This window comes from Jaculus jaculus, chromosome 11 (assembly GCF_020740685.1).
Source record: "Jaculus jaculus isolate mJacJac1 chromosome 11, mJacJac1.mat.Y.cur, whole genome shotgun sequence".
NCBI classification, from domain to species: Eukaryota; Metazoa; Chordata; class Mammalia; order Rodentia; family Dipodidae; genus Jaculus; species Jaculus jaculus.
Genome location: NC_059112.1, coordinates 27268860 through 27283950, shown reverse-complemented (window position 1 = coordinate 27283950; position 15091 = coordinate 27268860). Strand labels below are relative to the sequence as shown.

General features: G+C 43.3%; 2 pseudogenes; one reads left to right on the top strand and one right to left on the bottom strand.

The window, feature by feature from the left end:
* Window positions 1-1937: 1937 nt before the first annotated feature.
* LOC123464385 lies at window positions 1938-2231 on the top strand (annotated as a pseudogene).
* Window positions 2232-5277: 3046 nt separating this feature from the next.
* LOC123464407 lies at window positions 5278-11975 on the bottom strand (annotated as a pseudogene).
* Window positions 11976-15091: the final 3116 nt, after the last annotated feature.

Below are 15091 nucleotides of genomic sequence, written 5' to 3'. Positions count from 1 at the left end.
ATAAACCTAACCAAGGAAGTGAAGGATCGCTACAATGAAAACTGTAAAGTACTCAAGACAGAATTAGAGAGATGTCTTAGTGGTTAAGATGCTCGCCTGCAAAGCCAAAGGGCCCAGGTTTGATCCCCCAGGACCTACATAAGCCAGATGCAAAAGGTACCACATGCATCTTGAGTTCAGTTGCAGCAGCTGGAGACCCTGGTGCACCCATTATCTTCCCCTCCCTCTCTCTCTCTCTCTGTCTCTGTCTCTCTCTCTCTCTCTCCTTCTTTCTCTCTCAAATAATAAATAAAAATGAAATACTTCAAATTTTAAAATTTAAAATACTTAAGACAAAAATTGCAGAAGATGCTAGGAAATGGAAAGACATCCCTTGTTCTTGGATTGAGAGAATCAATATTGTGAAAATGGCAATCTTACCAAAAGCAACCTACACATTTAATGCAATCACCATCAAATTTCCAATGGAATTCTTCATGGAAATAGAAAAAATAATCTTTTTTTTATATAATTTTATTTATTTATTTGAGAGCGACAGACACAGAGAGAAAGACAGATAAGAGGGAAAGAGAGAATGGGCGCGCCAGGGCTTCCAGCCTCTGCAAACGAACTCCAGACGCGTGCGCCCCCTTGTGCATCTGGCTAACGTGGGACCTGGGGAACTGAGCCTCGAACCGGGGTCCTTAGGCTTCACAGGCAAGCGCTTAACTGCTAAGCCATCTCTCCAGCCCGAAAAAATAATCTTAAAATTCATTTGGAAGCACAAAAAAAAAAAAAAACCCTCGAATATATAAAACAATTTTGAGTGACAAAAATAAGGCTAGTGAGTTGGGTGTGGTGGTGCACGCATTTAATCCCAGCACTCAGCAGGCAGAGGTAGGAGGATCGCCATGAGTTCAAGGCCACCCTGAGACCCTGAGAGTACATAGTGAATTCCAGGTCAGCCTGAGCTAGAATGAAACCCTACTTAAAAAAAAAAAAAAAAAAAAAAAAAAGGCTGGTGGTATCACCATACCTGATTCTTTTAAAATATTATTTATTTATTTATTTGAGAGCAACAGACAGAGAGAGAAAGAGACAGAGACAGAGACAGAGACAGAGACAGAGACAGAGAGAATGGGCATGCTAGGGCCTCCAGCCACTGCAAAGTAACTCCAGACGCGTGCGCCCCCTTGTGCATCTGGCTAATGTGGGTCCTGGGGAATCCAGCCTCAAACCAGGATCCTTAGGCTTCACAGGCAAGCATTTAACAGCTACGCCATCTCTCCAGCCCCCATACCTGATTTTAACCTATACTACAGAGCCATAGTAACAAAAACAGTCATGTAGATCAATGGAACAGAATGGAAGACCCAGATGTAAGTCCAGGTAGCTACAGCCACATGATCTTTGACTAAAATGCCAAAAATATTCACTGGAGAAAAGACAGCCTTTTTATCTAATGGTTCTGGGAAAACTAGATATGTATCTGTAGAAGGATGAAAATAGATCCTTATCTCTCTCCATGCACAAGAATTAATTCCAAATGGATCAAATACCTTAATATCAGACCCAAAACTCTGAAACTGCTAGAGGACAAAGTAGGAGAAACCCTCCTACATATTGGTACTGACAATGGATTTCTGAATACAGCCTGTTGTTCAGGAAATAAAACCACTGATCAACCACTTGGACACCATGAAATTACAAAACTTTTGTCCAGCAAAGGACACTGTGAAGACAGCAAAGAGGCAACCTACAGAATGGGGAAAAAAAAATCTTTGCCAGCTGTATATCTGACAGAGGATTAATATCTAGGCTATACAAAGAACTCAAAAAATTAAATAATAAGAAATCAGAGTTCAGGCGGTGGGAGGCAGAGCGGTAGTGGGCAGGCAGCCTAGCTTCTGGAAGGTTCTCGTGCACCTTGGCCCGCAGCATCCACACTCGGTGCCAAGATGCCCAAGAGGAAGGTGAGCTAGGCGGACGGCGTGGCAAAGGACCAGCCCAAGCGCAGGTCGCCCAGGCTGCCCGCGAACCGGCTCCTGCGAAAGTGGAGGCGAAGCCAAAAAACAGCAGCAGGAAAGGATAAACCTTCAGACAAAAAAGTGCAAGCAAAAGGGAAGAGGGGAGCAAAGGGCAAGCAGGCTGAAGTGACTAAGCCAGAGACTAAAGAAGACCTACCTGCCGAGAACGGAGAGGCAAAGGGCGAGGAGAGGCCAGCCTCGGAGGAAGACGCCAAGGCTGAGTAGTCATCCACCGTGTCCATCACATCCCCGTCTCCTTCTTGTGCAATCCAGAGGAATATTTTTTATCAACTATTTTGTAAATGCAAGTTTTTTAGTAGCTCTAGAAACATTTTTTTTTTAAAGGAGGGAATCTCACCTCATCCCACTTTTTAAGTGTAAATGATTTTTTTTCCCCAAGCCCCAGCTTTTTCTTTTTTTTTTTTTTTTTTTTTATTTTATTTATTTTTATTTTTTTTTTTTAATTTTTATTAACATTTTCCATGATTATAAAATATATCCCATGGTAATTCCCTCCCTCCCCACCCCCACACTTTCCCGTTTGAAATTCCATTCTCAATCATATTACCTCCCCATTACAATCATTGTAATTACATATATACAATATCAACCTATTAAGTATCCTCTTCCCTTCCTTTCTCCACCCTTTATGTCTCCTTTTCAACTTACTGGCCTCTGCTACTAAGTATTTTCATTCTCACACAGAAGCCCAGTCATCTGTAGCTAGGATCCCCATATGAGGGAGAACATGTGGCGCTTGGCTTTCTGGGCCTGGGTTATCTGACTTAGTATAATACTTTCCAGGTCCATCCATTTTTCTGCAAATTTCATAACTTTATTTTTCTTTACCGCTGAGTAGAACTCCATTGTATAAATGTACCACATCTTCATTATCCACTCATCTGATGAGGGACATCTAGGCTGGTTCCATTTCCCAGCTATTATAAATTGAGCAGCAATAAACATGGTTGAGCATGTACTTCTAAGGAAATGAGATGAGTCCTTTGGATATATGCCTAGGAGTGCTATAGCTGGGTCATATGGTAGATCAATCTCTAGCTGCTTTAGGAACCTCCACACTGTTTTCCACAATGGCTGGACCAGATTGCATTCCCACCAGCAGTGCAGAAGGGTTCCTTTTTTTCCACATCCCCGCCAACATTTATGATCATTTGTTTTCATGATGGTGGCCAATCTGACAGGAGTGAGATGGAATCTCAATGTAGTTTTAATCTGCATTTCCCTGATGACTAGTGACGTAGAACATTTTTTTAGGTGCTTATATGCCATTCGTATTTCTTCCTTTGAGAACTCTCTATTTAGCTCCTTAGCCCATTTTTTGATTGGCCTGTTTGATTCCTTATTAGTTAACTTTTTGAGTTCTTTGTATATCCTAGATATTAATCCTTTATCAGATATATAGCTGGCGAAGATTTTTTCCCATTCTGTAGGTTGCCTCTTTGCTTTTTTCACTGTGTTCTTTGCGGTGCAAAATCTTTGTAATTTCATTAGGTCCCAGTGGTTAATCTGTGGTTTTATTGCCTGAGCAATTGGGGTTGTATTTAGAAAGTCTTTGCCAAGACCAATATGTTGGAGGGTTTCCCCTACTTTTTCCTCTAGCAGTTTCAAAGTTTCCGGTCTGATGTTAAGGTCTTTAATCCATTTGGACTTAATTCTTGTGCATGGCGAGAGAGAAGAATCTATTTTCATCCTTCTGCAGATATTTATCCAGTTTTCAAAACACCATTTGCTGAAGAGGCTGTCTCTTCTCCATTGAGTATTTTTGGCATTTTTATCGAATATCAGGTGGCTATAGCTACTTGGGCTTACATCTGGGTCCTCTATTCTGTTCCACTGATCTACATGTCTGTTTTTGTGCCAGTACCATGCTGTTTTTGTTACTATGGCTCTGTAGTATAGGTTAAAATCAGGTATGGTGATACCACCAGCCTCTTTTTTGTTGCTCAGTATTATCCCAGCTTTTTCTTTTAATTAGAACAGAAATAAAACACTGACTGGTAACATTTGGTAGCAGACTGGAGACCATGACTTGAGTATCACTGAGAATCAGAGCACAGTAAAAACGTTTAGCATAACCTGAGTTCAAACTCTGATTCCGTTATTAGTAGTGGGTGACATCGGAAAGCTCACCTAACCTGGCTAAGCCCCGGTTTTCTCATTTGGATCATTAAAAACCAATGATTAGACTTCTCATGAGAGCTCAATGACAATGTGCTAACCTCCCAGAAGGCACTCAACTGTTAGATGAAATACAATGATTGGCACATTTACACATTAAATAGGTTCTCTCTGATCTCCACTCCATCATTATACGCTGTGTTTTCCATGAATAGGAAACAAAAAAAGGGCTCACTTGATCCTAAAATACAGGACCTTGAGAGCTTCTTTGATGGCTCTTTTGATGTAAGCACAATGACTTGAAGGTGCTTGGTAGTAAAACGCATCCACTTCCTGGGCAGTAAGTCTTCCACCCCCTGTAATACCTTCGGGGGAGGCGGGGCGTAGAAATGTTTGCTGTCCAGCCATGCCCACAGCGACACTTCTACGCTCACCCCAGATACGAACTCTTGAAGCTTTACACTAGCAGCACAAAGTCAGTGATAACCAAACCCAGGGAAGGTTGGCCTGTAAACCTACATTAGGGAAAATCAAGGGTAACACCTTGTTCTTTATAATAGTCCTGAGACGTTAATGTGCATTCAGTGTGTCTTAAGCCAAACACGCATGACCTCAATCTTCACAATCCTGGCAAGTCATTTTAGAGTAAAGAAACCAAAATCTAGAGATGTGAGTTTCAAAGGGGAAAGTGGGGTGGGGAGGGAATTACCATGGGATTTTTTTTTATAATCATGGAAAATGCTAATAAAAAATTTTAAAAACATCTAGAGATGTTAGTTGCTTAATGCACTAAAGCTAGGCCGGGAACTTTGCTCTTTACTACTGTAAATGAAGCATGTCTGGAAGCGTGACTGCAGCAGTGGTGTCCAAACAAGCCTTTAAAGTGATGTGAATGCAAAAGTTACAACAGAAGCCAGGCATGGTGGCGCACGCCTTTAATCCCAGCACTCTGGAGGTAAAGGTAGGAGGATTGCTGTGAGTTCAAGACCACCCTAGACTACATAGTGAATTCCAGGTCAGCCTGGGCTATAGTGAGACCCTGCCTCAAAAAGCAAAAAAAAAAAAAAAAAAAAAGTTACACTAGCTGTAAAGTGAGTTAACCTGGGAGCCCTTAAATGAAAAGGGTAGCCACTCTGTCAGACAAAGCAGCTCCAGGAAAAGGTCTCTGTTGGAACCAAAGCTGACATTTCTGAGATCAGCCCAAATCCTCCATAGTCACCAGGGCTTGCAAAATTGGACTCAAAAGCACTTCGGGTCTTCACTTTGGCCAGTACAGTCATGGTTTCAGCTTCTCTGCAGAAGTCCCGACATGTTAATATGCAGCTACTTGACCACGGGGCATGAGGAAAGGCAAAGACAGACACAAGTGTGAGAGCATCCTGACACACAGGTGCTGGTGGCGGGAGAGTGGTAATTGAAAGAAAGGTTTTAAGAACCAGGGCGTGTCTTATGTCTGGCAGGTAAAGGGATTTCTTCGTATGTTATTTTAATAAACAGGAATCTCATAGGTGTTCAAAATTATAAAACAGGTAGAACTGCCTGTGCATAATCACCAAGTCAAAAATCTGCAAGAGACTCCACAGGAATTGTTTAGTTGACAAATGTGGTTTGAAAGGAGAATAAAAATTTTTATGGCTAAAGCAAGACTCTTGTTTCCTTTTGGTCCAAAAATAGATGTTTCATTTCCCAGGTATGTAGGTTCTCCACTAAAAAGAAATATTCTTGTATAGTTGGTTTCTGTCCTCTTGAATTCTGCTCCAAATTCAGCCAACTTTTCATAGGTCCTTAAAACAAATTTTGAACAGTCATAGGACTCGACCATGTCTCCACTCCTTTTCCTGGGCCAGCTTGGACAGTCCATGTCTCGTAATAAATCCCTGTCTCATCCTGTTTCACCCATTGTACCATTTTGTTAAATGTGTTTCCTAACAAGTATAAGTAATATCTCTGTGTCCACTTTCCCCATCAGATATGGTCGCTATTGGAACCAATGTCCCATTTTCCTTCCAGTGGATATCATCAATTCCTTCAAAAAAGCGGGCAGCTCCTTGGTTACACCAGAAAGGGGCATCCATCTCAGGCTGAAGGTGAGGAAATATACAGCTGCCAAGCTGGAAAAGCTCATACCATTCCACCATGTAGTTCTTGCCAGTTACTGTACTCCTGAACCCGATGGCATCCTGCATAATTTTCAAGTCCCCCAGGAGGTCTCCGTATTTAAATTCCCAAACAGGGGGCTTGCAGTCTTAACACTTCAATGACATCGTTGTGCTTCATAAGTGGGATGGGTGAGCCAGCGGGACAGAAGGTGTGCTTAGCCTGACAAGAAGGATCCGGCTTTGTAGGGCGTGGGCCAGCGGCGCCGGGAGCCAGCCCAGCGGGGTGGTCAGCACATCACTGTCAGCACCCGGCACGGGGACGTGGCCCCCCGGCTCTGAGCTCTCCGCCGGAGCTTCCGGCAGCGTCTGCCATAAATGATTTTTTTTAAGAGGTGAAATCATTTGCTGGTTGTTTATTTTTTGGTACAACCAGAAAATAGTGGGATATTGAATTACGGGAAGCTTTGACTGTTTTGGGTGCCAGCTTAACATTCCATAGCTGGGGCTTTAGTTTTAGATCCTATAATACAAAACATACTAAATGGCAATTTGGAGTCACATTTGTGCATTTAACATGTCTTGAATATTTTCAATGATTCCCAGTCTGTGTTTTTAGTAGAGCCGTTTCCAAAGAAAAGAAACAAAACAGCACTCCTTGGTCACTGCCCAGTTGTCAGCACTGTGTGCCTCTGTGACATCTCTAGCAGTGGTAGTCCAGTGTTCCTAATGATTTTGATAACTACTGTGAAAGATGAAACATTTGCATTTGCAGTGTATATGATACAAACATTGTGAACCAGTGGGAGTTGAGTAGAGATTGTGAGCATTTGAAGATGTTTGTACACGAGAGCCTATTAAGGAAGATTGAAGCTGGGTGTCACTGGAATAACTTCTAAAGAAACAGATTAGATTTGCAGTACGTGTGTTAAGACTTGTGTACAATTGAAATGTTTGTGTACTGTTCCTCAGCACTAATAAAAGTATGAAAGTAAAAAAAAAAAAAGAAAGAAATCAAACAACCCAATTAAAAAATGGGCTATGTAACTAAATAGAGAGTTCTCAAAAGAAGAAATACAGATGGCATATAAACATCTAAAAAAATGTTCTATATCCCTAGCCATCAGGGAAATGCAAATTAAAACTACCAAGTTGAGATTCCATCTCAATCCTGTCAGATTGGCTACCATCATGAAAACAAATGACCATAAATGCTGGTGAGGATGCAGAAAAAGAGCAACCCTTCTACACTGCTGGTGGGAATGCAATCTGCTATAGCCATTGTGGAAATCGGTGTGGAGGTTCCTGAAACAGCTAAAAATAGATTTACCATATGACCCAGCTATAGCACTCCTAGGCATATATCCTAAGAACTTGTGTCACTACCTTAGAGATACTTGCTCAACCATTTTTATTGCTTCTCCATTCACAATAACTAGGAAATGGAACCAGCCTAGATGTCCCTTAACTTATCAGTAGATAATGAAGATGTGGCACATTTATACAATGGAGTTCTACTCAGCAGTAAAGAAAAATGAAGTTATGAAGTTTGCAGGAAAATGGATGGATCTGGAAAGTATTATACTTAGTGAGGTAACTCAGGCCCAGAAAGACAAACATCACATGTTCTCTCTCATATGTGGATCCTAGCTACAAATGATTAAAGAGTTCTGTATGAGTTGGAATGAAACTCAGTAGTAGAGGCCAGTAAGCTATAAAGGGAATAGAAAGGAAAGGAGGTACTTAATAGGATAGTATTGTATATATGTAAGTAGAAGAACAGATTAGTGGGGGTGTAAAGGCCTGAGTGAGGTCAGGGGAAGAGATTGAGAAAGGAAAGATTGTGGGGAGGGCTAACCAAAATCTAAGAGGGTATAAATAAGTCATATGGAAACCTACTTTTTTGGACAATGAAACATCAGAAGTCATAGATTGTTACTAGAAAATTTTCAGTGCCAGGGATGGGACACCTTCCAGTGAGTTGTTGGCCAGGGAGGTCTCCGATGACCCCAAAACATTACAAGCCATTGCCAAGGCTCTTGGTTCCCCACCAGGAATAGATGGTAAGTCCCTATTGCTATAGACTCCACATACTTTGGCTACAAGGTAACTGAGAAATCCTGCTGGAGCTAAGCTGAAAATCTCCTCCATGTAGACCAGCTGACAGAAAGCTGGAAAAAGTTGTGCCACATGCAGCTCCATGGCAGAGAGAGAAATCACCCGTGGAGATACTCAACAGTGAACACTGAAAGCCTTAAATTTGGCCAGCCAGGCCAAATGAGCCAGTGGGTGCAATAGTGGCATGTCTGTTATGGGGGAAACCAACCACTCTAATTGGAGGTTTTCAATTAGAATTAGGCCCACTCCATAGGAGGGAATACAACCCTGATACTGAAAATGTACAACAGGGGTAGTCATGAGCCCTAGGGGGTGTAACATCTGCTGGTGCCTGGCTAAATGTATATATTATGCTCATTAAACTGACCAGTAAGCACTTCTCTAAATGTTCATATCCATTTATTAATGCTACTCTCACTTTTGGTTAGAGAACCTTCTCTTTTCAGATGGCAGTAACCTTGGGATGACTCAGAAGGTAACATGGTGCTGAGAAGAAGTGATAGAGGAGTGCTCAGCACTGAAAGATCTCTATCACATTTTCCAAGGCTCAGGGTCCACTGAGGAAGAGGTGGTGGAAAGAATGTAAGAGCCAAAGGAAGTATAGGACTCCTTACAGTGTGCTCCTCCAGACACAAAATGGCCTGGATATCCATGACCTCACAGTGCCTGACACTACCTACACAAGACCATCATAAGAGGAGGAAAAGATCACAACATCAAAAGTAAAAGAAAGACTCATTGAGAGGGGGCAGGGGTATGATGGAGAGTGGAGTTTCAAAGGGAAAAGTGAGGGAGAGAGAGAATTACCCTGGATTATTATCTATAATTATGGAAGTTGTCAATAAAAAATTTTTAATTTAAAAACAAAGACTAAATAGGAATCTTGGCCATGAGTACCAAAAATAGCTCATTTTGTTAAAGAAAGAAAGAAAGAAAGAAAGAAAGAAAGAAAGAAAGAAAGAAAGAAAGAAAGAGAGAGAAAAAGCTATCTCTCACTTTTCATTAAATTTTGGACCACCAGATTTAAGGTTCAAAAACAAGAAAGAAAAAAGGCATCCAGCAGGTATACACCTTTAATCCCTTGGGAGATACAGTTAGGAGGATCGCTGTGAGTTCAAGGCCAGCCTGATATTACAGAGTGAGTTCCAGGTGAGCCTAAGGTACAAACTCTACTATGAAAATAAAACAAAATGCATCAATAAACAGTGAGTTTGTGAATAAAATAAACATCATGAATAACCACATTTAAGACAACATAAGTCTTGATGTCCTTAGCTTCACAGTCTGGCCATATTGAACTGAGAGAAAAGCATCTTGCCTCCCTTAGAAAGTTCTTCCTGCGATAAAAATATTAGCTGAGCCAGGTGTGGTGGTGCATGCCTTTAATTCCAGCCCGCAGGCAGCAGAGGTAGGAGGATGGGATAGGAGAATTGCTGAGTGTTCAAGGCCACCCTGAGACTACATAGTGAATTCCAGGTAAGCTTGGGCTAGTGTGAGACCCTACCTCAGAAAAAAATATATATATTAGCTGAGTGTGGCCAAATTTCACATAACTCAGTCATGACCAAAGAGAACCTTGATCTGTAAGCTTCTGTGATACACTTAATATAGAAAATGTCAGTGAGCTTAATGATTAGTGGCAGTTGTTAAAAATTAAGGCTTTAAAAACATTTGTCCCTGTGAATACTAACCCTGCACATACCTGAGGTATAAGGTCACCCTTCTGATCAAATTTCTGTTTCTAATATTGTTTTGCTTCAGGTAGTCTTCAGAGCAAACAGAACAAGTAAGCTAATGGGGAAAAGGGCACAGAAAATACATTTTTCACTTCCCTGTTCTCTACTTTCCTGTTACACATATATTTGAGCCTAGGACAAAAGACTTATCTCAAAATAAGTTGACTTGGGGCTGGACAGATGGCTTAGCAGTTAAGGCACTTGCCTCAGAAGCCTAATGACCCAGGTTCCATTCCCTAGTACCCACATAAGCCAGATGCATGAGGCGATGCATGTGTGTTGGGACCGTTTGCAGTGGCTAAGAGGCCCTGACATGCCCATTCTCTCTCTCTCTCTCTCTCTCTCTCTCTCTCTCTCTCTCTCTCTCTCTCTCTTTGAGATAGGATCTCGCCCCAGGCCAGGCTGACCTGGAATTCACTCTGCAAACTCAAGGTAGCCTAGAACTCATGATGATCCTTTTACATCTGCCTCCCAAGTGCTGGGATTAAAGGCATGCACCATCACACCCGGCTCTCTGGCTATCTATCTGACTCTCTCTAAAATAAATAAATTAATTAAATATTTAACAAAAAAAAAATTGTACATGAGTGCTGATCCCAGCACTCAGGAGGCAGAAGTAGGAGGATCACCATGAATTTGAGGCCGTCCTGAGACTAGATAATCAGCCTGGCCTAGAGCAAGACCCTACCTCAAAAATAAATAAATAAATAAACAAACAATCATATAGCCTCAGGAGTTTGTAGTGCTGAGCAAGTTTATAACAAGCACTGGCCTTATTCAATGTGTCTTTATTCTGCATCTGGTTTCAGAGGCAGTAAGTTCTATATGTCTTTGCAGGAAATATTTTTTTTAAAAAAACAGAACTTAGGGCTGGAGAGATGGCTTAGCTGTTAAGCACTTGCCTGTGAAGCCTAAGGACCCTGGTTTGAGGCTCAGTTCCCCAAGACCCACGTAAGCCAGATACAACAACAAAAAATTAATTAAAAAATAGAACTTATAGTTTCATAATAAAACTGTCCATCCTTCATGTGATATGAATTCTTAGAACTTTTCAAAAAGAAGCTTTTTTTTTTGAGGTTAGGGTCTCACTCTAGCCGGGGGTGACCTGGATTTCATTATGTAGTCTCAGGGTGGCCTCAAACTCACAGTGATCCTCCTACCTCTGCCTCCCACCACCCAAGTACTGGGAATAAAGGCCCATCTCCATGCCCAGCTTCCCAAAATAATTTTGTTTCGCCAATAAATATATTCCGAGTTATAGCAGCTCTGGGACTGTACTATTTCTTCTCTTCATCTTGAAAGTATTTTTCTTTGTGTATTTTAAAATATTTTATTTATTTATTTACAAGGAGAGAGAATGGATGTGCCAGGGCCTCCAGCTGCTGCAAATGAACTTCAGATGCATGTGCCCCTCTGTGCAGTTGGCTTTACATGGGTACTGGGGAGTTGAACCTGGATTGTTAGGCTTTGCAGGCAAGTGCCCTTAACCGCTGAGCCATCTCTCCAGGCCCTCGAAGGTATTGTTTTTCTGAACCACAAAGGGCAAGAAGCATCCTCGGGAGCACGGAATCCGCCAGACTCCGCGCACGTGTGCGCAGGGATGGGAAGAGAGCCATGCCCCGGGCCCAGGCTCTGAAGCAGGGGGCGCTGCTCCCCGCGCAGCCCCTGCTGACCGGGTTCCCCAGTTCTAGTCCCCTGACTGCCGAAGTGGAGCTGCGGCTTGGGCAGGAGAGGATCAAGAGAAGGATGCCAGCCTGAATGCCCAAAGGCAACATTTCCCCGCATGCAAAAGCCCCCAAGGAAGAGGCGATAAAAGACGGGCCTGACTGTCTGAGCAGCTGTTGGTGCACCGAGACACCGAGCGCGAAGGTCAAGGACATCCGGGATGAGGGACAGCAGGTTCTCCACGCAGAAGCCCTCTGCCTGTCGGAATTGCTTCTAAATGGGGCCACGGCGTCGGTAAGCCAACCTACGGTGGAAGACCTTGGCCACAGAAGCAAATGGCGTGGGGGAAGAAGAGTGGCTCCTTCCTTTTGTTTAGTCCCTGCATGCGGATGCGCGGCCTGCTGAAGGATGGGACGCGGGCCTGGGTCACCATGGGTTCCGAAAGCACTCTTGGTGGCGCCCGCCTTTAATCCCAGCATTTAGGAGGCAGAGGTGGGAGGATGGCGGTGAGTTCGAGGCCAGCCTGAGACTACGTAGTGAATTCCAGGTCAGTCTGGGCTAGAGCGAGACCCTACCTCGAAGAAAACCACACATGCCAAAAAGAAGGTACCAGAAGACACTCTTGCCAGCCTGGAGAGATGGCTCAGTGACCCAGGTTGGATTCCCCAGTACCCACATAAAGCCAGATGCACAAAGTGGCACATGCATCTGGAGTTGGTTGGCAGCTGCTAGAGGCCCTGGCTCACCCATTCTCTGGCTCCTGCCTCTCTTGTTCCTTCCTTCCTTCCTTCCTTCCTTCCTTCCTTCCTTCCTTCCTTCCTTCCTTCCTTCCTTCCTTCCTCCCTCCCTCCCTCCCTCCCCTCCTCCTCTTCCTCCTCCTCCTCCTTCTCTCTCTCTTTCTCTCTGTAAGTAATTTAAAAAGAAAAAGAAAAAAAAGCAAGCACCCTTGAGTGAGTAATTGTTTCCAGAAGGAGGCATCATCCTTAGAGCGAATTACAGAATTATAGGCTGAGGGCCTTACTCATTTTCCTTCAAGTTTAAGTGGAAGCATTTCCACTTTCCACATCCATTTCCTCAACTCACGTCGATGCAGTGTCCTTAACTGAGCCCCGAGGACATAAAGCCCATAGGTTGGGATTTTACTCTCAAGAAACTCACAGCTGCCAGGGCATATTCTCCTGGTGAATTCTTAGATCTCCCTTCTCCACCCAGTGGTGCCTGGAGGCTGGTTTTTGGGAGCTGGGCCGGTGGGGAGCACTGTGGGAGGGAAAGGTGAAGCTTTTGGTGGCTCTGGTTCCCTGCAGCCCAGGGGAGGTGACATGGCTGCATTCCCAAGTAATCACGAGTCTTGCTAGCGGAGCCATGTGCCAGAGCTACTGGTCCAGCTAGATTCCAATGGCCTTTCTCTGTGCACTGTTTCTTCATCCCAGGGCTGATGGTGGCTGCTCCCTTAGGGCAGCCTGGGAGCTCTCCCCACACCCTTGACTCTCCTTGAACTATCAACAGCCTCTTCATTCAGCCGTTCGATTTATTTCCTGTACAGGGTACAAGGAGGCCAGGCCGGTTGGGTGCATTGATGCCCGGTTATGTTGGCAGTGCAGCAGGAGAGAGGAAGGAGCCTCCAATCCTAACAGGACAGCTCAAAACGCGGTCCTGTTCATCCCTTCAGTTACGCACTGCCTTTTTCCCAGAACAATGAAATGGACCATTATAGATGCCAGCAACTGTGGTGGAAAAATCTGACCAGGATCCCAGGAAGAAAAAGTTCAGTGGCCATGTGGATGATTATATAACGAAGTTCCATATAGCTAAAACTAGTATTTTACTCAGCTTACATGATGCACTTTGAGGTTGAAAATAGCACACGAGGGGCTGGAGAGATGGCTTATTGATTAAGGCACTTGCCTGCAAAGCCAAAGGACCCAGGTTCGATTCCCTAGTACCTACCTGGCTCCCTCTTTCTCTTAAATAAATAAATAAAAGATTTTTAAAAAGAAAATCTGCTTTAAAAAAAAAAAAAGCCCGCTCCATGGGAGGGAATAATTCCCTGATACCGAAAACCTACAACAGGGGTAATCATGAACCCTAGGGGTATAACATCTGCTGCTTTCTGGCTAAATGTATATACTATGCTTATCAAACTGCCCAGTAAGTACTTCTCTTGATGTTCATACCCTTATATTAATGCTACTCTCACTTTTGGTAGAGAACCTTCTCTTTTCAGATGGCAGTGACCTTGGGATGACTCAGAAGGCATCATGGTGCTGGGAAGAAGTGACAGAGGAGTGTTCAACATTGCAATATCTCTATCACTCCTTCCAAGGCTCAGGGTCCATTGAGGAAGAGGTGGTGGAAAGAATGTAAGAGCCAAAGGAAGGGAAAGACTCCTTGCAACGTGCTCCCACAGACAAAAAATGGGCTGGATATCCATGACCTCACAGTGCCTGACACTACCTACACAAGACCATCATAATAGGAGGCAAAAGATCATAACATCAAAATAAAAGCGAGGCTGATTGAAAGGGGGAGGGGATATAATGGAGAGTAAAGTTTCAAAGGGGAAAGTGGGGGGAGGGAGGGCATTACCATGGGATATTGTTTACAATCATGGAAGTTGTTAACAAACTATAAATTAATTAAAATTTTTTTAAAAAGCCAGGCATGGTGACGCATGCCTTTAATCCCAGCATTTGGGAGGCAGGGGTAGGAGGATCGCCATGAGTTCAAGGCCACCCTGAGACTACATAGTTAATTTCAGGTCAGCCTGGGCCAGTGTGAGACTCTACCTTGAAAAAAAAAAACAAACAAAGAAAAAGAAAAGAAATTCAGAATTAAAAACAAGAAAATAGCACACAGGCAGGTTGGAATGATGGCTCAGCAGTTAAGGTGCTTCCCTGCAAAATCTGACAACTGGAGTTTGATTCCCCCAGTACCCACCCACGTAAAGTCAGATGCACAAAGTGGTGCAGACATCTGGAGTTCATTTGTAGTGGCTAGAAGCCCTGACACCCCCATTCATTCTCTCTCTCTCTCTGTCTCTTTCTGCTTGCAAATAAATACAAATACATTTTAAATGTTTTATTTATTTATTTGAGAAGGAGAAAGGGGGGGGGAGAGAATGGGTGTGCCAGGGCCTCTAGCCACTACAAATGAACTCCAGATGCATGCATCCCCTTAGGCATCTGGCTTATGTGGGTCACAGAGAATCGAACTGGGATCCTTTGGTTTTGCAGGCAAACACTTTAACCGTTAAGCCATCTCTCCAGCCCTATAAGTATTTTTTTTTAAAAGAAAATAGTGCACAGAACGTGTAACACTTGTCTCAAGATCC